Source organism: Hemicordylus capensis, chromosome 3 (genome assembly GCF_027244095.1).
Source record: "Hemicordylus capensis ecotype Gifberg chromosome 3, rHemCap1.1.pri, whole genome shotgun sequence".
Taxonomy (NCBI): Eukaryota; Metazoa; Chordata; class Lepidosauria; order Squamata; family Cordylidae; genus Hemicordylus; species Hemicordylus capensis.
In genome coordinates, this window is record NC_069659.1 from 41,994,552 (window position 1) to 42,018,503 (window position 23,952).

Consider the following 23,952-nt stretch of genomic DNA (forward strand, 5'->3'; position numbering starts at 1 on the left):
GGAGGGAGGAACAACAGCAATGACCATGGCTGCCTATTACAACACACAACTTGAAGATCAACAATGAATCAGAAAGTGCAATCCAGTTTTACTCGGAAATGCAGAAACCTAGTGAACACTCTGACATCTCTTATATAATTGCTTTACGCAGAAAGCCTGCCTTTATAACTGACCTCTATTGTTTTGTTCAATCAGAGGGAGATTGGACGAGTGTATTTTAGTGCTGCTGTTTTTATTTTTGGAAGTGTTTTCATCTCTTATAGTAATATTTTTTTTGGGGGGGTTGTGTTTTCGAAAAATGTGTTTGCCGTTTAGAACTATCTGGAAAAGGCCAGATATACATTCCAGAGATAAATAAAATAATGGGATTAAATTATTTTAAATAGTTGACACATTGCACAAAGCAATGCAGTCAGTTTGGAACTGCCCACACCACTGTGGGTCTTGAGAGCAATGCCTATAGTTTTGCAGATCAGGCTTAATCTATTATTACTTAAAATTGGACTTAAACGAGGATACCTAAGAACAATTGTTTCAAACACTTGTGCCAACTCTCTGTCCTAAAAGGGTGATCTGGGCATTAGCATATTGAACCATAGGAGAGCATTCCTATGCATAAAACCTTTCTAAACTAAAATGCAGTCCAGCGTGAGTACCAGGGAAACAGGCCAGTTTCCACCAGTCCAGTCTTGCTTTATTTGAATGGTTTCTAGCTACAAATACTCTCCTCCATCCTCCCTAAGGTTGCCCATTATATTTTTCCAGAACATTAAACAACCCTCTTGTCTTTCCATGTTCTGAACAATGAAGCACACATCCCACTTCTGGACATTCTGCAGTGATGCAGTGCTTGATTGTGTGTGTTGAACACAAAGGAAAGTGAATACTTCTTAAACTGACTTGCCCACCCTCTGCTGAAGACACATCAGCATCAGTGGCGGGCAGTGTTCTATTTTTTTTTAATCTGTGTGCAGAATGGGTTTTGTTCTGGGTGGCAGTCAGTGTTCTCTCTAATTTGTTTAATCTGTATGCAGAATTAATTTTGTTCTGGATGGCAGTATCAAGGCAGTGTGTATGCGCGTGCTTGCAGAGTGGAACCTTCCTGATTCTACCTGAGCGAGATCTATAATTAACTGAGTGGACATCAAAACACTTGTGAGTGCATGCACGTGTGCACTCCTTAGAGGGAACACTGGTGGTGGGTGCAACCATCATCTACAGTATTAGCAGAACAGATATTTCATTGTCAAAGGATAAATGGAAGGATGTAGAAATCACCATCCAAAGTCAGTGATAAACCAGTTTTTCTTAAGCCCAAACTGGGAAGCCACTTTATTATAGTATTTATTTTTAAAGCTCACTTTTCTTTTGAATAAAACTCAGAACAGCTAAGAGACATAATTAAAAACTGCGGCAGAGCGCAACAGAGCGGAAACTGAGGCTTGTTAAGTTCATTGAAAAAAAGTTACTAGGATTTATTACTTAACTATTGCCAAATCATAAACAACAGTCCTACTCTGAGTGAAAGATCATCCTAACAGAAAAACAAGTCTCAAGTATCCAGTAAGAAATACAAACTGACTAATCAGTCTACAGAACTGATGATTGACACGAACATTCTAAATTCTACCACAAGCCTATATTCAGATATATACGTCAGTAGCAAGATATATCAGTAGCAAGAACAAAGACATGTATATAGACATAAATCCCAACATTCCTCTTTTCACCATCTTGTTCCTTAGTTTATAAGCCCAATTACTGTACCATCCACAGATGTTATTTATTGTTGGATTTTGAAACTGTTCCCTGATTAATGGCTTTGTCAGTATGTCTGCAACCATTTCTTCTGAAGCAAAATATTTTATATCAATAATATGTTTCTCTTGTAATTCTCTTACAAAATGATATTTCATATCAATAAGTTTACTTCTCTGTGTAATGTTCTCACTTTCTGACAGAATAATATAACTTTGATTGTCTTCATACATTGTAGCAGGCTTCAATACAACTACTCGAAATTTTTCTTTTTTCTTTAGTTATTTAGTGCATTTATTAACTGCCTGACTTCCTTAGACTCAAGGGCTTGCTCTCAAGCCAGACCAGGCCCGATTGGGCTTGAGGCTGAGCTGAACCCGCTGAGCCCGTTTTTTAAAAAAATTTAAAATGGTGGACTTACCTCCATTGTGTGACTTAAGGGGTGCTGCTGAAGCCTCAGTGGGGTCTACTGAGGCTCCCCTCACCCCCCAGGCCTCCCCCCCCCAGTCTCCAATGGCTGTTCCAGGCCTCTGTGCACTGGCAGCAGCCATTTTGGAGGCCATCATGCATGTGCACTGGCCATCTGTGTGGCTGGATGAACTGGCTACGCAGATGGCCAGTGTGCAAAATGGCCGCCATCAGCGCACAGAGGCCCAGAACAACCATTGGAGACCGGGGGGGGGGTGGTGGAGGAGACCTCAGCATACACTCCTGTGGCTGCGGCAGCACCCCCGAAGCCCCACAATGGTGGTAAGTCCATTTTTTTTAACTTAAAAAAAATTATTTTTGTTCTCCCTCTCCCCCAAAGTCAGGCCCGAACCAGTTTGGACTCAAACCAGACCAGTCCCGGCCCTAGTACGCACAGAACTGGACCGGACCTGGTTTGGGTCGGGTCTAGTTTTACTTGAACCAATCCAGTTTTTCCAGGTTTGTGCATACCCTTATAAAGAGATGTGCCCCATGGCTTGCATGCTTGCAGCATCCCATGCCTGCTGCTCAATTCCACTCAATAATAATAACAACAACAACAACAACAACAACAACTCTGCGACAATATCTATAACAATTGACAATAAAATTCAGCCATCCCAGGTCCTTGGGAAGGACTCGATGTCTGGATAAAACAAACCAGTCAATAACACCTGTCTGACTGTGTAAACAAGAAATAATAATAATAGTCTAATAATTCTTCCAGTACAAAGGACAGACCAAGAGTATTTAGCCGCATCTTTACTTTAAATGACCAACTTCTATAGTTTATATATCACTCAGTATCTCTACAGCTGGATGCATCTTTGTAGACCTGAAAGTAGATGTTTCTTGTTCATAAACTTCTTCTTGTTGCCTATTTGTTTATTTCCAGCACTCTGGGCCTGTAACCCCATACAGAGGAGCGTAAAAGAGCAGAAACTGAGGCTTGTTACCTTTCTTGAACAAAATTACTAAGGTTTATTATTTAACTTTTACCAAATCACAAACAACAGTCCTACTCTAAGTGAAAGATCACCCTAACAGAAAAATAACAATCTCAAGTGTCCACAAAGAAATACAAACTGACCAGTCTTCAGAACTGATTATTGATAGGAACATTCTAAACTGTACCACAAACCTATACAATACAAAAACAATATCAAAACAATCAAACAGCAAATAAGCAACAATAACAAAACCATAAAAACAAAACTTAAGCAGAAGAAAGCAAGCAAAGGCCCGCCAGCATTGGTTGCTATTTAGAACCCCTTTAATTAACCCCTGCTAACTGAGCAAAGGGTCACCTTAAGTGGTGCAGTGGAGGAATGCTTGACTAATAAGCAAAAGGTTGCTGGTTCAAATCCATGCTGGTACTGTATCAGGCAGCAGCAATGTAGGAAGATGCTGAAAGGCATCATCTCATACTCTGCAGGGGGAGGCAATGGTAAACCCCTCCTGTATTCTACCAAAGAAAACCACAGGGCTTTGTGGGTGCCAGGAGTTGAAATCGACTTGATGGCACACTTCGCCTTTACTTTAATTGAGCAAAGAGGCACCTCTTAAAGTGGTTAATCTCTTATATTTAGCAGAGGGAAAACTATCCCATTCAACCCCAGTACAGCAGCCCCCAGTGGTTTTTGCTGGTGCCTGCCTTATCTTTCTTTTAGATTGCGAGCCCTTTCGGGGTAGGGAGCCATCTTGGTTTTATTTATTTATTATTTCTATGAAAACCACTTTGAGAAAAAGCGCGCGCGCGCGCACACACACACACACACACAATACATACCTAAGCCAAGGGTATATATAAGTTTGTACCTAAGCCTAGGGACCAAGGATAGATTGGGACTACTGTTGGTGTACAGATCACCCTGTTGCTCAATGAAGTCCCTAACGGAACTGATGGACCTGGTTGCAGGGTTGGCATTGGAGTCATCCATACTGTTGGTGATGGGAGATTTCAATGTTCACTATGGGACCAGGTTGTCATGAATGGCTCAGGAGTTCATAGCGACCACAACAACTATGGGCCGATACCACGTGGTCTCTGGACTGACACGTGTTGCTGGTCACATGTTCAATTTGGTCTTTTACTCTGATCAGGTTGGTGTTCTGTGGGTGGGGACTCCTGTTATTACCCCATTGTCATGGTTAAGGTACCACAACCCACCTTTTTATGGATGTAGGACCCATTGGGGCTGATGTGGTGAGGTAGATGACGAGAGCGCAAATGGAGACCCAACTCAAATCAGACAGGTTACACCAAAGAACACAGCTGAAGATCTATGCTCTGGCAATACATGCAGTGAAGAAGCAATTCTTTTCTGCGTGCATTGCATCCACGAGTTCACATCCAGCAGAGTTCTCTAGGGTTGTGAGAGGGTTAATACAAGCTTGAATCCCTTGAATCCAAATTTGGAGCCATTGATTACCCACTGTGATGCTTTTTGTGATTTTTTTGGACAAAAACTGGATGATCTCCACTAAGGTATTGACAGAGGGCATGTGACTCTGCTGATCCTTTTGGATGTCTCGGCAGCTTTCAGAACCATCAACCATGATATCATTGCCTGAGGGAAGTGGAATTAGGTGGCACTGTTTTATAGTGGTTCTGTTCCTACCTCTTGGATAGATTCCAGATGGTGTCCCTTGGAGTCTGTTGCTCTGCAAAGAGAGAGTTACTGTATGGAGTTCTACAAGGCTCCATACTGTTTCCAATGCTCTTCAACATCTACATGAAACCACTGGGAGAGATCATCAGGAGATATGGTGCAGGGTGTTATCAATATTCATTCATTCATTCATTCATTCAATTTATATACCACCCTTCCTAAAGTGGCTCAGGGTAGTTTACATTAAAATCAAACACACATATTAAAGCAATTAAAATTAAAAACAAATATTTAAACCAAATTAAAACTCATTAAAATTAAAACAAATATTAAAACCCAGGCTGAAAAGATGGGTCTTTAAGGCTGTCCTGAAGACCAATGCTGATTACACCCAAATCTATTTCTCCCTATCAACTTCATCAGGAAATGGCAGAACATCCCCAAATACCTGCCTGGAGGTAGTAATGGGCTGGATGAGGGATAACAAACTGAAGTTGGACCTAAACAAGACCGAGGTGCTGAATGTGGGGGAGTCAAGACCTGAAAGATGGCAGAGAAACCTCCTGTTCTTGATGGTGATGACACCACTCTGATACCTGAGAATGAGGATAATCCACAAGCTCTAGCAATGAAAGTGAAGGAGCACAGTGAAAAAATGGGACTATGACTAAATGTCACGAAGACTAAACTAATGATAATGGATACAGCAATCAGTCTCAGAACTGATAATGAAGACATTGAAGTGGTGGATAGCTTCTGCCTTTTAGGATCGACCATCAACTGTCAAGGATCTAGCAGCCAAGAAATATGCCACAGACTAGCACTTAGTAGGGTTGCAATGAAAGCCTTGGAAAGGATATTTAGATGCCGTGATGCGTCTATACCTACAAAGATTAGAATCGTTTGGACAATGGTTTCCCTGTGACACTCTTTGGATGCGAAAGCTGGACTTGAAGAAGCAAGGCAGAAAAAGTACTGACGCTTTTGAACTTTGGTGCTAGAGAAGACTTTTGAGGATGCCATAGACAGCCAGGAAAACAAACAAATGGATCACAGAACAAACAATTCCAGAATTTTCACTAGAGGCCCACATAACCAGGCTCAAACTATCGTACTTGGAACACATTATGTGAAAACCCAGCTCCCTCGAGAAGTCCATAATGCTGGAAAAGGTTGCGACCAGCAGCAAGGTAGATGGACTTGATTATGACAGCAATGAATGCACTAATGAGAGACCTTAAAGGCCAAGTTGAAGACCAATCATCTTGGAGCGAATCTATCGATGTGGTTGCTAAGATCAACTTGACAGCATTTAATCAATCAATAAGTAGTAGAACTGCAACTTTCACTTTCTAAAGTCAGCTGCAGAAAGATAGGGAGCTGTCTACCGGACCTAACATTGTCAATCAATACAGAATGGAAGGGAGGTTTCAGGTCTCATTAAGAATGACATAACTAGGCTGGGAAGCATAATACATCCATTATTTTTGCGAATGAGCAATGCATTTGACTGCTACTTGACCAATGTTTGTCAAACTCACATAATGCTTGCCCTGTAAGTTCCATATTTTCTAAATGTTGATAATCCACTCTATTCTGCATAGGCCAGACCTCACTTGGAATAGTGGCTTGCCATCCAAAGTAGACTAACAGGTGGTGCTAATCCCCCCACAATGATATGGACTTGCAGAAAAGCACAGGTGGTCTTGCATAAGGGCACAAATACTTCCTTACGAATACAACGAAAATTTATATACCGCTTTTCAACCAAAGTTCCTAAAGCAGTTTACATAGATATAAATAAACAAATAAAATGGCTCCCTGGCCCCAAAAGGCTCACAATCTAAAAAAGAAACATAAGATAGACACCAATAACAACCACTGGAGGGATGCTGTGCTGGGGATGGATAGGCCAGTTGCTCTCCCCCTGCTAAATAAAGAATTCACCTGCACTCACCTCCAGGAACTCACCTGCGCTCCGGAAGTGCTTCTTAGACCAGAAACACACAGAAAGATGTCGCCGAGGTCAAGTGACCTGTTTCCAGTCTAAGGCATGCTTCCAGAGCATGGGCTCAAAGTATTTGTGCTCTTGTGCAAAAGCGCAATACCACCTGCAGGCTTCACTGTGAGCAGCACAGGGAGATTAGCTGTAGATCTCAGTCAATGTATTTGGTTCTGTGCACCATATTTTATCCAACTAGAATGGATCCGGAGGAAAGTGACAAAGATGGTAAGAAAATCAAGTCCTATGAGGAACGATTATTCAAGGAGCTAGGTACATTTAACTTGGAGGAGGCTAAGATGAGATACAATCACCATCTTCAGATATCTAAATGTCTGTCATATGATAGAAGGGTAGGACTGGAATTCATGGGTTGAAATTACAAGGAAGCAGATTCGGGCTAGACAGCAGGAGGAAAGTCCTAACTGTAAGAGCTGTTAGACCAGGTAAGTGTCTGCCTTGCACTGTGCTGAATTTTACTTCATTAGAGGTTTGGCAGCTGGAAGGCCATCACTCAGGGATGCTGTGTAGTATACTCCTGCACTAAGCAGGCAGTTGACTAGAACCAGGGGTGTTGCTACAGCTGTACAAGGTGGGACCAGTGTCTATGGGAGGATGCTGTGTAGGGAGTAGGAGATATTATTTGTATAGGAAGAGAAAATGGGCATGCTGAGAATGTTTTGTTTTTCACCATGTTGTAATTGTTCTTACGAAGCAAAGACGTGGAGGCAGAGGAGGAGAAGGCAGGGGCCCATGTTCACTTCTTGTCTCAGAGCCCACTCCAACCTTGATACGTCCCTGACCAGAAATCCTCTATAGCTGTGGTTCCCAAACTGGGAGCCTCCAGATGTTGCTGAACTACAACTTCCATCAGCCCCAGCTACAATTTATTTAGTTAAGCAACATCTGGAGGCTCCCAGTTTGGGAACCACTGCTCTACAGGGTAGCTTCCAACTCTAAAGTTCTCTGATTCTATGAGGTGCTGGGTTGGAAATCAATAAATACAAACTTAAAAACTAGGGATAAAAACTTAATAAAATTAAATAATAATAATAGTACAACTTTATTTGTTAGCTACCCCATAACAAATTGTTCTCTATAACTGATAAATGCTGATAACTATAACTGATAACTCTATAACTGATAACTGCTTGCTCTCTTCTATGGAGGTCTGACTCTATTTCCGAGCCTTCTATGGAAGTCCAACTCTCGTGAACATTTATTTAGTACAGTGGAGTAGCCATGTTAACTCTATTGCAGCAAAGAGTTTTGTGGCACCTTAAAAACTAAGAGTCTTGTGGCTTTCATGACTAGAGCCCACTCCATCAGATGTATGATATGAATCTTAAGTTGGCAGGTATCTATTCTATTTTATTTTTAAAATGTGTATCCTGCTCTTGACAAAAGCATCCCAAAGAGGCTGATAAGATTAAAAACAACCAAACCAATATAGATAAATACTGCAATAAAACAGCCAAAAAGATCATAAATGAGAAAACCAGCATAAAAAAATCACAACACATCAAATAAGATCCAGACCATCAGCAAAAATAAAAGACAACCCATATCAAGCCAAACAACATGAGCTTTACCCATGAGCCAGATTATGGTCTGGCTCCTGATGGTATAAAGTTTCAGGGCCTAACAAGAACTGTCCACAAACGTGATACACATGGGAACATATACAGCGGGTGAAATAGGCACCATGGGGTCTGATGGTAATGAAATGCAAGAGGTACCAGTCCTCTTCACAAGTTCTTTCTGAAGCATAAGAACTTGAGACAACTCTGCGAGATCAGGCCAAAGCCTGCCTGGTCCACATGCTGCCTCATGGCTTCAGCATGAAAGAGTCTGTCCTGACATCACTCAAGGACATGACGACGTAACTGTGGCACATCCTTTATTCACACAAGATGGGCGATAATCCAAACCACACTTCCACACATGCTAGAAAACCCTCTTTAAACAGAGAGGCTATTCAGATGATCACCTCTCACATGAGTAAAGGATGCAATGTGATTGCATCAGCAGATCCTTGGGTGATGTCAGGTCAGCATTCATGCCATAGCTCTGCCGTTATCATGAGTAGGGGGCAGTGTTCCTTTGAACTGGCCCTTTCTCCCTTATGTTCTGCTGCTTTCTCAATGCAGCTGAGGATGGCCAGTGGCCACTGTTGCAGACATAGGCCAGGAATGGATGGACTTTGGTCTAATCCACCAAGACGATAATTACTATCTACAGTACACTGTTCCATACTCTAGATGTTCACATCTCACTGGCCCAGATGCAGGCTGAGGGTCATTAACTGCCACTAGACACGAGGGAGATGCCAGCAATGGCTACTGGAAAAGGAACCATGCTGGAACGAATAGGGACAGTTGCTCTCACCTTGCTGTATTATAAAAGAACTACCACCTGAAAAGTGCCTCTTTGCCTGATTAGCAAGAATAGAAAGTATACACCAAATGTTGGAGTGCGCATCAAAACATGGTGTGTACACTAAAGAACATTGCAAAAAGAAGAAGCTGCTCAGTTGTGGTGTTATGCACATATCAGAATTTACAATAACATAGGAACATAGGAAGCTGCCATATTCTGAGTCAGACCATAGGTCCATCTAGCTCAGTATTGTCTACACAGACTGGCATCGGCTTCTCCAAGGTTGCATGCAGGAATCTCTCTCAGCCCTATCTTGGAGATGCCAGGAAAGGAACTTGGAACCTAGATGCTCTTCCCAGAGCAGCTACATTCCCTGAGGGGAAGATCTCATAGTGCTCACACATGAAGTCTCCCATTCATATGCAACCAGGGTGGACCCTGCTTTGCTAAGGGAACAAGTCATGCTTGCTACCACAAGACCAGGTCTCCTCTCTTCTCTCAATAAGACAATGGCCAGCATGTTGCACAGTATTACACCAGTGCTTCCGATTGGCCCATACTGCTGCAGGCATCTAAGGAAGCACCAGCAATCTTGCGCAAGACCACAAATACTTAAAATTGCATACCAGCACTTCAGGAGCACAACTTCTACTGTTTCCATTGGGAGTTCCATTCTTCAAGTGTGGGTACACAACTTTAAGTTTTGCGCACTTGTTCAAGTACACTGGCACCTTTCTTAGATGCCTGCAGAGTGTAGGTTGATCAGAAATGCCCGCTTAAGTCTGTGCAAAATGACAGCTGCTTAAATTAGAGCTTTCCCCTATATTACTGTTGTTTCTGCATGGGCAGCAGGCTAGAGAAAAGTGATGGTTTAAGACATGAATTCTGCCATCAAAAAACGATTTCCTTGTCATTGCCTCTTTATGCAGTTCCCAGAAACTCTCTTAACACCTTCTGTTTATTGCACAACCTTGTTCTTATTCACAGCACCTGTGCATTAACAGAGGGAGTTATTCTGGAGACAGGCTCTCTGTGTCGCTTGGGCAGTGATTTCTACAGAGGAAGATGATTGAATATGCCAGAGGGGGGAAGAAAGAGGAAAAACAGCTGCTGAAAAGGCCTATTGTATTACATTTGAAGACTCACCTCTGCTGCAGCTTGTTCCAATAACAGAAAGTTGGTTGTACAAAGCAGGACTGATAACTGACCATTTGAGGTATTCCTTCTCTGTGCTTTGAGTGAACACCTTCATCATTTAAGACATGTCCTTCTAAAGCTGCCTTCTCTAATTTGATTGAGGCAACTTCAAATACAAATCTGAGGATACATACTCAGTTTGGAAATAGGCACTGCAAAATATTCATAAATGGAGGTTGTGAACAGTTCACAGCCTGTCAGAATCCATCTGTCTGGACCTATTAACTTGTGCATATTCAGCTGTGGCCTTCCCAATGTTCAACATAGGGGATGCTTTGCTTTATTATAAATGCAATAATTATAGAATTGATTTCATTTTGTGGCAGAGCAGAAATCTATTTTCAGAATGGCTTCAAAAAAAGTATTAACTGAGAATGAGGCACTATTTGTCCCTCAAAGTAACCCAGATTTGAGGAAAACCTTGCAATAAATTAGCAAGTATTTGATATGTTACTATCATGCTGTTAATCAAATGATAACAAAGCAGCTTATAGGAAATAGATACAAAAGGCTTACAGTGAATGAAAGTGTTGGGGAAACGGGCAGAGAGCCCTATTTTTTACAACTGATGTTATATTTATCAAAAGCACTTAAACATTCTTCATAAACTTTGATGAGCCCCTTGCTCTAAAGCACAGCACAGATATGACACTTAATGCTAACCATAGTGTGTTGCTTCATCCTTATGATGCCAGATGTAAACTGACACACAATGACACTAACACGTTAGTGGCGGACTAACTTGCGTTAGCTGGCCGTGTAGATGGCGGTGGGGGACTCTGAAAAAGAAACATTGGTCCTACCTGTGAAGGATTCCTTTTCGCAGTGTCTGATTTAATCCTAAAGAGTGGGTGTATTCCAGATCATGCCTCAGAGACAGGAAGATGTTTTCAGAGTTGTAGCTCATATCCGGTAGTTAGGTAGGTGTTACCCAATTCCCTAGTTCTGGACCACTGAGCCAGGTCTCCGCAAAGCGGAAGAAGGAAACTTAGTCCCAGAAAAGAGTGAGAGCAAAAAAATATTCAGATAGAAGAGACAAGTCAGAGTGACAGATAATCATGGTCAAAAAATGTGCAGCAGGTGAATCAAAGGATAGGACCTGCCAACTCCGGGAGTCACCGCCTCCCACAACTGCTCCCAGATCCACCCTAAGAGGGTCTGCGGGAGGGCCGAATTAAATAAGACACTGCAAAAAAGTGTCCCTTCATAGGTAGGACCAATGTTTCTTTTTCCACAGTTGTGTGATTTAATCCTAGAGAGTGAGACATGCCCAAGCCTGATAAGAACCCTGGTGGGGGAAGGCAGACAATCAGATCATCTGATGGAGAACGGTGCATTCCATAGAAGCCTGATCTGAATGGAACGAAGCTACCTTGTAATGCTTGATGAATGGGGGACAGAAGACCATGTGGCTGCCTTACAAATGACCTGAAGTGGCATGTTGGTTGAAAAGGCCGCCAAAGTGCTGGCACTCCAGGTAAAGTGTGCAGTGATGCCCCCTGGGACCGGAAGATGAAGAGACTGGTAAACCAGACAGATGGTGGCCTTGATATCCATTTCGCTAATGTGGACTTCAACATCTTATGGCCCAGGGAATTTGGATGAAAAGAGATGAAGAGTGTGTCCGAGCTATGATGAGGGCTGGTGCGCTTCAGGTATATACGGAGGGTCCTGCGCATGTCAAGGGTGTGTCAAAGTCTCTCCTTGTGATGAGCAGGTTTCGGGCAAAAAGATGGGAGGACCACCTCCTGCGACCTGTGGAAGGAGGAATTGACCTTCGGAATGAAGGTCAGAAAGAGACGGAGGATCACCTCATCTTCATTGAACGTGCAGAGCTCTTTGTGCGCCGACAGGGCCCCTAGTTCTGATATTCGCCAACCAGACATCACAGCCACCAGGAAAAACACTTTATATGAGAGGATCTTCAGAGGTATGGACGAAAGGGGTTCGAAGCGAGGTCGAGTGAGGGCATTAAGTACCTTGTTGAAGTCCCAGGAAGGGAACCTATGAACCGGGGGAGGAGCTAGGTTAACTGCCCCTCAGAGAAAATGACTCAGGTGAGGATGTAGAAGCTGGGAGCCCTAAATGGACAGGTCTAGCACTGACACCAGGGCCGAAACCTACCTGCGCAGTGTTTTGAGTTGGAGGCCCATCCCTAGGCCTTCCTACAAGAACGAGAGGATTTCAGGGATGTCCGCCGTGATCGGAGACAGATGTTTCCTGTGTGCCCACCTAGAGAAGGCTAACCAGATAGATTCTATTAGTTGATGGTCCTCTGAATGCCAAGATGGTATCCTGTACTGCCTTAGAGTAACCAGCGCATCTCAGGTGGGAGCGCTCAACCTCCACACGCACAGTTGGAGCCATTCTGGGTCCGGGTGGAGCAGAGGCCCCTGATGCAGCAGGTACTGGTGTTGGGAAGAGGCCACGGGTCCGTGATGGATAGAGATACGAGGTCCAAGAACCACGGTCTCCTGGGCCATCGCGAAGCAATCAGGATCAAGTCTACTCCTTCTAGGAGCATCTTCTGAAGAATCTGCCTATGATGGCGGTAGGTGGGAAGGCATACAGGAGACCTGAGGGCCAAGGGGCCATGAGAGTGTCGATATCCTCAGCTAGCAGGCAGTGGAATCTAGTGAAGAACCTGGGCCTCTGGTGATTGGACTGGAAGGCAAAGAGGTCCCCGACTGGGACTCCAAAGACCCCCATGATCTGACGGAATACCTCCTGGTGTAAGGTCCACTCCGCTGGGTCCACCGTCCGGCGAGCCAGTCTGCTTCCAGGTTGGTTATGCCACTAAGGTGTTCGGCCACAATGGAGGCGAGATGCTTCTCTGCCCCGGTGAGCAGGAATGTTGCTTCTTTCATCATGGATCAGGACCTGGTGCCACCCTGATTTGTGACATATGCCTTTGTGGCCATGTTGTCTGTGCGGACTAACACATGCTGGCCCCGGAGGAGTGGAAGAAATTGGACAAGGGAGAGTCGGATGGCCCGTATCTCCAACAGATTGATGTTCAAAAACTTCTCCTCGGGAGACCAGGTTCCTTCAGCAAACTGCTGCTGACAATGACCTCCCCAATAGGTCAGGCTTGCATCCACGGTCACTGTAGTCCTGGGGGGGGGGGAGGGAGACGAGAATGGTAGGCCCCGTCGGATGGCTGGAGAGACCCACTAGGGAAGAGACTATAGGACCTCCAAGGGGACCCTGATCCTTGTGTGGGTCTTGGTGGCAAATTGCTCCTGAAAGGGGAGGAGTAGCCACTGCAGAGGATGGGAGTGCCATTGTGCCCAAGGGGTTGATTCCAGGCAGGAGATCATTGAGCCCAGAAGCTGTGCCAGGAAGGCGACATCTGTATGCTGTCTGGTCAGAAGAGTGAGGATTAGGGCTGCCATCTTGAGGCAACGTACCTCTGACAACATAATTAACATAATCAACACCTGATGAGTGTCGAATTCAATTCCCGTGTTATAGTGACTATGAATCATAAGATTCCAGGAGCTGGATGGTCTTCTGAACGTCTTGGCCAGCTTGATAGAGAGAGGGGGAGCGAATCAGCAAATCGTCCAAATAGAGATGCACATGGAGGGCCTCTAGCCACATCCTGGCAATGAGGGCCACCATGACCTTGGTGAATACCCTTCGAGCTGAAGACAGCCCGAAGGGCATTGCTTTGTATTGAAAGTGACGGTTGAGGAACTGGAACTGAAGGAACTTGCGGAAGTCCAGATGTATGGGTATGTGGAGGTAGGCCACAAATCCATAGCAACAAATCTATGGATGCTAGGAACTTTCCTTCTGCCTCCTTGATGGTGTGGAGGGATTACATCCTGAAGGGCCTCTTTCGGACAAAGAGGTTTAGGCTCTTGAGAACCAAGACCGCCCTCCAAGAGTCGTCCTTTTTTGTCACTAGAAAGAGCAGAGAATACACTCTTTGGAATTGCTCCTCCGTAGGGACCAGTTCGACGGCATGTATCTGGAACAGGTGTTGAATCGCTTGACACATCCACTGCATTTTCATCGGATTCCTGGAGGATGACGTGGGAGTGTAAGAGATGTTGAGTAGGGTGGAGAATTCCAAATGGAGGCCTCGGGTGACAGTGTTGAGCATCCATGTGTCTGTAGTCGATTGGCTCCAAGCTGTTGAAAAGAAACAGAGCCAGCCTCCAACGGGCAAGGAGTCATTGTTTCCTGCCCTGAGCAAATACGGACCTGGATGGTTGTCTGGATGACTGGTTTCTGTTGTTCCCCCTGAAGCGCTGCTGCTGACTTGCTGTTGCCAGGGGGCTCTGTAGTTGCCGCCAAATTGGCGGGTGTCTCTATAGGAGTAGTAAGAGTATCTCTGATAGGACCTGTAGGGGTGAAAAGTGTTTTGAGCAAATCTGCCTGGCAAATAAAGACATTTTGAACAAGAAAAATGTACTTGAGATAATAAAACAAGTATGAACAACTAATGTGTATATATATATCCTCCTGTAATAACACATGTTACATTGAATATTAGTAAGGCATCTTGGAATGAAAAACATCCTGAGTATTGTTCAATACCAGAAACCCACACACCCCTTTGCACTATGCATTCCCATCAGCTTATATTTGGCTTCCAGATGTCAAGGAAAACATGTCTAAGATAATAAATCTATATACATTCTTGTGTTTCCTCGCCTCCACCCCCAATTGAGATCTGGAGCTCACTTGCTTGGAAGTGATGTCTATTAAAGTCTATGGAGCTTCCATGTAAATGTGTTTATGTTTGCTGGGTAAACTACCAACTCCCAGTGGGGTATGGGAGTTCTATGAGACTGAGGCTATTCCCACGATCGCTCAAAAGCGGGCTAAGGGAGCACAGCCTGCTTTTTTTTTGATTGTGTACTGCAACGGGAGCCACGCAGCTCCCAGCAGCTAGCCATGATAAATCCCCCTCCCCTTAAATGAGGTTAATGGAGTGATCACTAAGCCCGCTCTCCCTGTACAACCCTGTCAGGCACTTCACACGTGTGAAGTGCCTCTATGTGTGAGTCACTCGACAGCCCCAATCAAAATTATTTATTTACTTATTTATTTTATATACCACCTGATTCCAAAGACTCTAGGCAGTTTACAAAAAAATAGGGATAAGGCAGCCCAAAGCACTAAAGGAAAGAAGGAATGATGACTGGGTGGGAAACCAACACAGGTGTGTTCCAAATACAAGATTACCACTGGTAGGCCCCAAAGGCTACAGAGAACACAGCAAATATATGAATAATTATCAACAATCATAGAGATATATATGAAAGCCTGGAAACATGACAGAGACACTTCTGCAAAAGATGTCCCAATATGAGCCCTTTGAACATATGTACATGTGTTATAGAACTGTTGTCAACGTTTGGTCTTTACCCCACTAGCAATTCTGGCATCACTGATACTACCACCAGTTATGATAGTCTATGCCCACTATGAGTAGGCTGATACTGTATGTATATTTTCCATTTTAAAATATGTGTTCACAAACATGAACCACATATAGCTGGTAATTTATAATAACTCAGGATAGAGCAGTGGTGACAGGGAGAATTATGACCAATCTTACAATATAATCAATGTGTAATTTTCCCATACCAAATAAATTGTCCCAAAATATAAAAAATAGAAAAGGTCTCAGTTCTTACTGGGAATGTCATGTATTTCAATTAGTAATCCAAAAACCTTTTGTTTAAAATGAGTTAAGCTGCCCATCGTAACATTCACGCCATATAAGCTGTAAAGACTTTGTACAGTCTGGTATACAACGATGGCTTCAGTTTGCTATATGACAGAAATTAGACTCCACCCACCCACACTTTGCCTTGGTCTTTCAGTTGGACATTGGGCTGGGGAGGGATGCATCTAAGCAGACATTTAACAAGTGCAGTTTCTCTAATCACTTCCGAGAGATGCCCCTGATGGATTTCTGCCTAATGCATCTCTGATCAAGGCAAAGTGTGGGTGCATGCAGCCTATTTATACAGCCATCATCATATACCAGACTATACAAATTATTTACAGCATATATGGCACGGAAGTTAAGATGGGCACCTTAACTTGCAATTTCCATTCCTTTTACGGTAATAGTGAAAATGTAAAGCAGCTTAACTCATTTTAACCTGAAGGTTTTTGGATTACTGAATTTCCTGGTGTTTTAAAAAAGGAAATATGATTTGACACTTTGGGGAGGAGCTTACCCAAACTACAAGGTAAAACTTCCTGATGTTGAACACCAAAAACATTGTAAAACCTTCAACTAAGATAAAGTCGCATCCCCCGTGAGAGGAGAGCTGGTCTTGTGGTAGCAAGCATGACTTGTCCCCATAGCTAAGCAGGGTCTGCCCTGGTTGCATATGAATGGGGGACTTGATGTGTGAGCACTGCAAGATATTCCCCTCAGGGAATGAAGCCACTCTGGGAAGAGCAAAAGGTTTCAAGTTCCCTCCCTGGCTTCTCCAAGATAGGGCTGAGAGAGGTTCCTGCCTGCAACCTTGGAGAAGTCGCTGCCAGTCTGTGAAGACAATACTGAGCTAGATAGACCAATGGTCAGACTCAGTATATGGCAGTTTCCTATGTTCCTATGTTCCCTGACACCTGAAAAAACCCAAGTATATGAAATTAGTGGATTCAGTAATAGTGACAGTGTGGTCCCACCTCATGATTATTTAGCTGTGAATAAGGACACAAGAAGCAAGTAATATGTGTTCACCTTAAATGTGTACTTCATTTTTTCCTTTTTCTTATCATACAAACACCTCCCAGTGATAATTAAAAACAAATGCTTTAACAACCATGTCGAAAACTACAGATTATCTTCCCAGAAATTTCCCATAAGCCTCATAGTTCTCCTGTTTGGTTTAATTTCCTTCAGGAGGCTTTAATCAGCAAAACAGTGTAAAAGCTGTACACAAGTGACGTAGCCATTCACATACACAGAGGGACAACCCTCATCCATTCCAGCACATTCTTCATCCCGGCAAGCTGATATCCCCTGCTGGATGCCCCACCCTCAGGGCTCAAGTGGCTTCTGGGCAAGTGCAGAGTCCACATATGTGCAGAGGCCATCTGAGCTGGCGGGGCAGGGGCAGATTTGGACAGCTGGCAGGGAACGCCATCTTGCAGGAGCGAGGCACGTGCCTGAATGGGTGAGGGGCATGCACCAGAACGGAGTGTGGGAGCATTCCCTGCCCGCTCTCCCACCCTCAGGGCTCAAATGGCCTCTGCGCATTAATTTGGATGTTTCAGAATCTCCCTTGTCAATTTGCTTGATAATTAGTACCTACTTTGGTATCCAGAATAGGTTTTTTTTAATAAGGAAAGGAAAGATTGTGCCATTGAGTCAGTGTCGACTCCTGGCGACCACAGAGCCATGTGGTTTTCTTGGTAGAATATAGGAATGGTTTACCATTGCCTTCCTCCTGCGCAATATGAGATGATGCCTTTGCCGTTGTGAGCATCCACCTCCAGCACCTTCCTATATTGCTACTGCCCCATATTTACTAGGCACAGTCTGGGAAGCACACTGGCAGGGATTCAAATAACAGCCTCTTGCTCCCTAGGCAAGCTGCTTCCCCACTGGGCCACCACAGCCAGTAGGGAACAAAATTTCTTCCTCCTGCAGTTTAAACTGGGAATAGTTAAGGACAGCTGGTTCCAGCCCATGAACAGGCCTGTACAATTTGAATCACCAAGTTAGCAGCCCTCAAGTGACACATTATAATGGCCTTCCATTATGATGGAAGTGCTTGAGGAACTCCATTGTTTTTTAAGTCCCAGGTAGCCAGGGAAATCTGGTGGTTTATCTTAGGTCATCACAGATGACGGGAGGGTGCATTTGACTTGGGAGTAGGGATATGCACAAATCGATTTTTTTGATTCAATTTGTGCCCCAAACAAATCAACCCTGTTTTGTTTTGTGTACAAATCTATCTCCCACAAATCACCTCAGATTCTGTATTTGTTTTGATTTGATTTGGATTGATTCAAACCACTTAACAAGGTCCTAGTGGCACTGAATTTGGGTGGTAGGTAGGTCCCCATGGGTGCCACCTACCACCGAAATTTCAAGGGAGTGGGATACTTGCTTGATTTTTAATGAACTGTTTTAGTTTTTACTGATTTTGAACATTTCCACCATAGGAAATAATGGGGATTCCACTTTGCCATATCCTAACCTTAACACGGATTTCCAGCTTTCATTAAAAAAAAAAAAAAAAAGCTAAGCTCTAGCCCTTGTAGAATTGGGAGTTATGCAGCAAATTGTGCAGTCATTATTTTTCAAGTGTTTGGATCCTTTGGTGTATAATAACTTTTCCGCATAATGAATCCCTATGAGAATTCATTATACACCTTCGTTTCTTCTGTCCATTTTGACTATCACTGGACAGTGCCAACTGTCAACTCCCATGTGTCAACTACACCCCCCCACCCCCCACACTGGGGTACTCAGTTTACTTTTTAGGTATTTAAGTTTTTAGATTCTTTTGTGTCTTCATTACACACCTTCATTTCTTCTGTTCATTTTGACCCCACTGCTTTGCAGGTGGGGGTGGGGAATTAGTGGCGTACGATGTGCCAACTACCCCCCAACCCAAAAGCTGCTGGGTACTCAGTTTATATTTTAGGAATGTTTGAGGTGTTTAGACTCTTTGGTGTGTAATGAATCCTCATAGGGATTCATTATGAGGAAAGGCTATTAGACACCAAAGAGCCTAAACACTTGGGAAACAAATCCTAGAACATAAACTGAGTAGCACCCCACTGCCTTGCAGGTGGGAGATGGGTATAGTTGGCACATGGCAGTTGACAGTTGGCACTGTCATGAGAGGAGAGCTGGTCTTATTTTATTTTATTTATTTATTAGAAACATTTAATATACCGCCCGCTCCAAAGACTCCAGACAGTGCACAAAACAACGCAACATTAAAAATTACATTCTAAATTAGAAACTACAGTAAGTAACAAAAAACAAATAGGTAAACTACAGAGCAAAAGCCTGCCGAAAATGAAAAGTCTTCAACAGAGATTTGAAGATCAGTATGGAAGGGGCTAAACAAATCTGGAGGGGAAGAGAGTTCCAAAGAAGTGCGGCTGCAACTGAAAGGCTCTTTTGCGGGTCCGAGAGCCCCGAACCCCACAAGGCTTTGAAGGTGAGAACCAGGACCTTAAAATGAACTCAGAAGCAAATAGGCAACCAGTGTAATGACTGCAGGAGAGGAGTTTCCCTGTCATATTTTCTGGCACCCATGAGGAGGCGAGCCACTGCATTCTGGACCCACTGTAGCTTCCCGATCATCCTCAAAGGTAACCCTAGATAGCGAGCGTTACAATCATCTAAGTGGGAGATAACAAGGGCGTGGGTCACTGTCATTAATGCCTGCCGGTCAAGGTAAGGGCGTAATTGGCGAACCAGACGAAGCAAGCATGACTTGTCTCCTTAGCTAAGCAGGGTCCACCCTAGCTACAAATGAATGGGAGACTAGAGGTGTGAGCACTGGAAGATCTTCCCCTCAGGGGATGGAGCGGCTCTGGGAAGAGCATCAGAAGGTTCCAAGTTCTCTCCCTGGCATCTCCAAGATAAGGCTGAGAGAGATTCCTGCCTGCAAACTTAGAGAAGCTGCTGCCAGTCTGTGAAGACAATACTGAGCTAGATAGACCAATGGTCTGACTCAGTATATGGCAGCTTCCTATGTTCCACTGTCCAAAAGACAGTCAAAATGAACATAAGAAGTGAAGATTTGTAATAAATCCTCATAGGGATTAATTGAGGGAAAATTATTATACACCAAAGAATCTAAACACTTGAAAAATAGTGACCACACATTTTGCTCCATAACTCCACTTCTACAAGGGCTAGAGCTTAGCCTTATTTTTGAAATAAAAGCTGGGAATCTGGGGGAATTAATAGGAGGGATCCAAATCTCAAATCGATTCGAATCAGGCGCGATTCAATTTGAATCCGAATCTAGCCAATGGACCACAGGGGTGATTTGTTTTGTAACCAAATCACCTGAACCAGCTAGAGTTGGGTACAAATCAATTTGTATCCTAATCAATTTGCACATCCCTACTTGGGAGGCTACAAGTTGTGCAGGAGAGTACAAACGAAGATTCTTTTCACAGGCTGAAATTATAATCATGATCTGCCCTGCATTGCACAGATTTTTGCCTCACCATGCCTCATTACAAACCTTTATGGTCTTCCTTGCCTTTACTCAGAACTCTCCTCAGGATCTTTCATGGAATGTAGATTCAATAAGTGGGTACTGTGCAACTTTTTCTTTCATTCATTGTTCGGGAAGAGTTGCTCATTGCGTCATGTATATAAGTATCTGTGGCATTTTATTAATCATTGACCTTTTGGTGATCAGGACTATTTTGATAGGACTGAACCTCCCACAGAAATCCTCTGGCTGTCCGCATAAACAATCTTTTTTCTTCCCAGAAACACAGAAGGTTGTATAATGAGACTCTTTCAGAAGATCTCTCGGGGGGGGGGGTGTCTATTTTTTCCATGTTGTGATGGGAAATTCACACATTAAATTTCCATTGAAGTTAATCAGAGTGAGTCTCCTAACTCTCTAGATAAAAGAGGGAAACGGACAATGATATCTTACGTTTACTTCCTGGAGATGTGGATTTAATTGAGTATGGTATGTAGGAGGGTATGCATGCAAAGTTCATGAAGATAAATAGCATGTTCTGAGAACAAAGTTTCCATGTTCCCTTTTGAAAATAGGCTCTACAATGAAATATTGTTTGAACATAACTTTGAATTGTTTAGCTGATTCTATACTTGGGTTCATCCATTTCATCTGAATTTACTGAAGAGTCTTGATCAAGAAACAATAATAATGTTCCACTTAGCTTAAACAGAAACTAAAGCAAATCATATAGACAGACTGTCATGAATGCACGGCACTAAAGGTGTACCTATAAATGTCTATTGATCTACTACTTGTAAATCTAGGCTTTCATTTGTTCAGTGCCTAACTTTGGTCCATGCATTGACTAAGATTGTTTTTAAAACTGTGAACTTTTCATTCCTATTAGAATTGCTCCTCACAAGCCTGAAACGAGCATTAAAAAACTACAGAATGCACTCCCTGTGGAGATAAGAGACTCCCCATCTCTGGCAACTTTTAAAAAGGCACTGAAGATGCATTTATTCACCCTGGCTTTTAATTAGATCTATGGTTCTAAAAAAAGGGTGTGTGTGTGTGTCTTTTTTTTTAAAAAAATACTGGGTTTTAAATATTTTAATGTTTTTAATGTTTTAAATTATTTTAATTGTTAAGTGATTTTATGTTTTAAATTTTAATTGTAAACTGCCCCGAGAAACAAGATTTGGGTGGTATAGAAATGTAATAAATAAATAAATCCTATAAAACTGTGTTGTAACAATAACAGTATTACTGTAAGCTGCCCCGAAGAGTTGTGACCCACCCTGAACAGTATTGCACTGGAGGGGTGGGATATAAATATTTTTAAATAAATAAATATTGTAACTTGCTGAAGGTGAATTTGCTAATTTTTAAAATCATCCCTACCTCTCAGCTCTCACATCTTCTTAAACTCCTGCCTGTGACTTTCGCTCCTCCAGTTCCACCACCCAAAACCTTTTGAAGGTCTCCTGCTCCCTCAAATGTGCTCTCCCCTTTCTCACTTGATACCCCTTATGTCTGGAACTTCCTCCTGGAACACTTGTGTGATGCCTCCTCTTTTCTTCCCATCAAATCCCTTCTTAAAGCCCAACTTAAGCCATTACCTCTTTGGCACAAGAAGCCCACAGAGCTTACTATAACTAAGCCTAAATAAAATATTATTCCCCTGTCTATCCCATTTCCATTCCCTTCACCTGTTTTCCTCATATTATTATTATTATTATTATTATTATTATTATTACATTTATATCCCGCTCTTCCACCAAGGAGCCCAGAGTGGTGTACTACATACTTGAGTTTCTCCTCACAACAACCCTGTGAAGTAGGTTAGGCTGAGAGAGAAGTGACTGGCCCAGAGTCACCCAGCTAGTTTCATGGCTGAATGGGGATTTGAACTCGGGTCTCCCTGGTCCTAGTCCAGCACTCTAACCACTATACCACGCTGGCTCTTCTACAGTCAATATCTTGACTGTAAGCCCCCTGGGGCAGGGACCAGTCCTCTTTCTTCGCAAAGCACTGTGTACACAGATAGCACCATGTACATGGATGGATGTAAATAAATAAAACCATAATATTATTTATTTTAACAATTTAAATCAAATTTGTGATTTTTGAGAAAATAGTGCAATGTTTCTATTTTTCTAATCAGAAGGCAGTTTCGCCACTTACCATTAAACACTGCAGCTCTTTGCCATTGGAAGAGCCAAGGGTTCTGCTCAGCTCATTCACAATGCCAACAGTGGTAAGTGCCTTTTTTAGAAGCAACTAATGTGATTAGGATACACAGAGTCTCCTGTAACCAAATTCTGTATTCCTTTGCTAGCATAAGAATATTTTGGGACCAGTACAGATAAGCACCCTGACTGGCCCTCTTAATCATGTCAGGTGCAGAAGGGGGCACACATCTCTTCTCCACTCAGCATACTGCCCCACTGTCACCTAATCGAAGTAGCATTTAATCTGTACACTGAGTGAGGGTTCAGAAGAATCACATCATGTGATTAGGTAGTAGTGGAATGGTCCACCAGGTGGCAGTGGAACATGTGCATCCATGCTCCTCCTGCACATGAGCAGGGTGGACGTATAATTTGATCCAGTTCTTGACGTAGGGCTAACAATTTCTTATATTATCAGGTAGTTTGAAAACCCTGTCCGAATAGAATTCAAGAGACCCCTTAAAACCTAACCCCATTCAAACCAAGCAAAGCCCTACTCATTGCAGACGATTCTAATATCCAAGCAATAATACATACTAGCTGAAGATACTACACAGAGCATCTGTGCCTCTAGTTCTCTTCTTGACTTTCCTCTCGCCCTCCCTAGCACCACATTCTTCTCGCTCTCCCTGCCCGATGGCCGCCGCTTGGCTGTTCTCCTGGCCAGCAGTTTCTTTTCTCCCACCCACACATCCCCATTGCTATCCGGGAGCTGCTCACGAACTCTCATGAGAGCTGCCAGGTATGGGATTAGCAATGCGTACACCTAAGAGAAATATATATTAAAAAGATAGTGTTCTTCTGTTTTTAACACCTTGGCTTTTGTTTTACTTCATCAAGTGATCAGAATCAAAGCAAAGTGCAAAGCAATCTCAGAAATCAATTCCAGTTTTAAACTTTAGGACAGGTGCTAGGTTGGGTGGGGATTCTGGAGGAAAAACCAAAACATGACACCAGGAGGTAGACCACAGCTCAATCCATCAAGTGTTTACAGCAGGGTTGGCCAACCTGAGGCCCTCCAGGTATTGTTGAACTACAGCTCCCATAATTCCTGGCTACTGGCCATTAGGGCTGGGGATGATAGGAGATGTAATCCAACAACTGCTATACAGCCTCAGATTGGTTATTGGTTTACAAAATGCAATCTA

General features: G+C 43.2%; 1 protein-coding gene across 5 annotated transcripts in view; it reads right to left on the bottom strand.

Moving 5' to 3' along the window:
- The window catches only part of STARD13 (StAR related lipid transfer domain containing 13), a 387,713-nt gene that overhangs the window by 186,834 nt on the left and 176,927 nt on the right, over positions 1 to 23,952 (bottom strand). The window contains exon 1 of one of the 5 annotated variants that reach the window (XM_053307377.1): positions 2,180 to 2,216. The exons of the other annotated variants lie outside the window; for them this stretch is intronic. The gene's annotated coding sequence lies outside the window, so the exon portion shown is untranslated. Of the gene's footprint in view, positions 1 to 2,179; positions 2,217 to 23,952 lie in introns of those variants that run through there. 5 annotated transcript variants of the gene reach the window in all.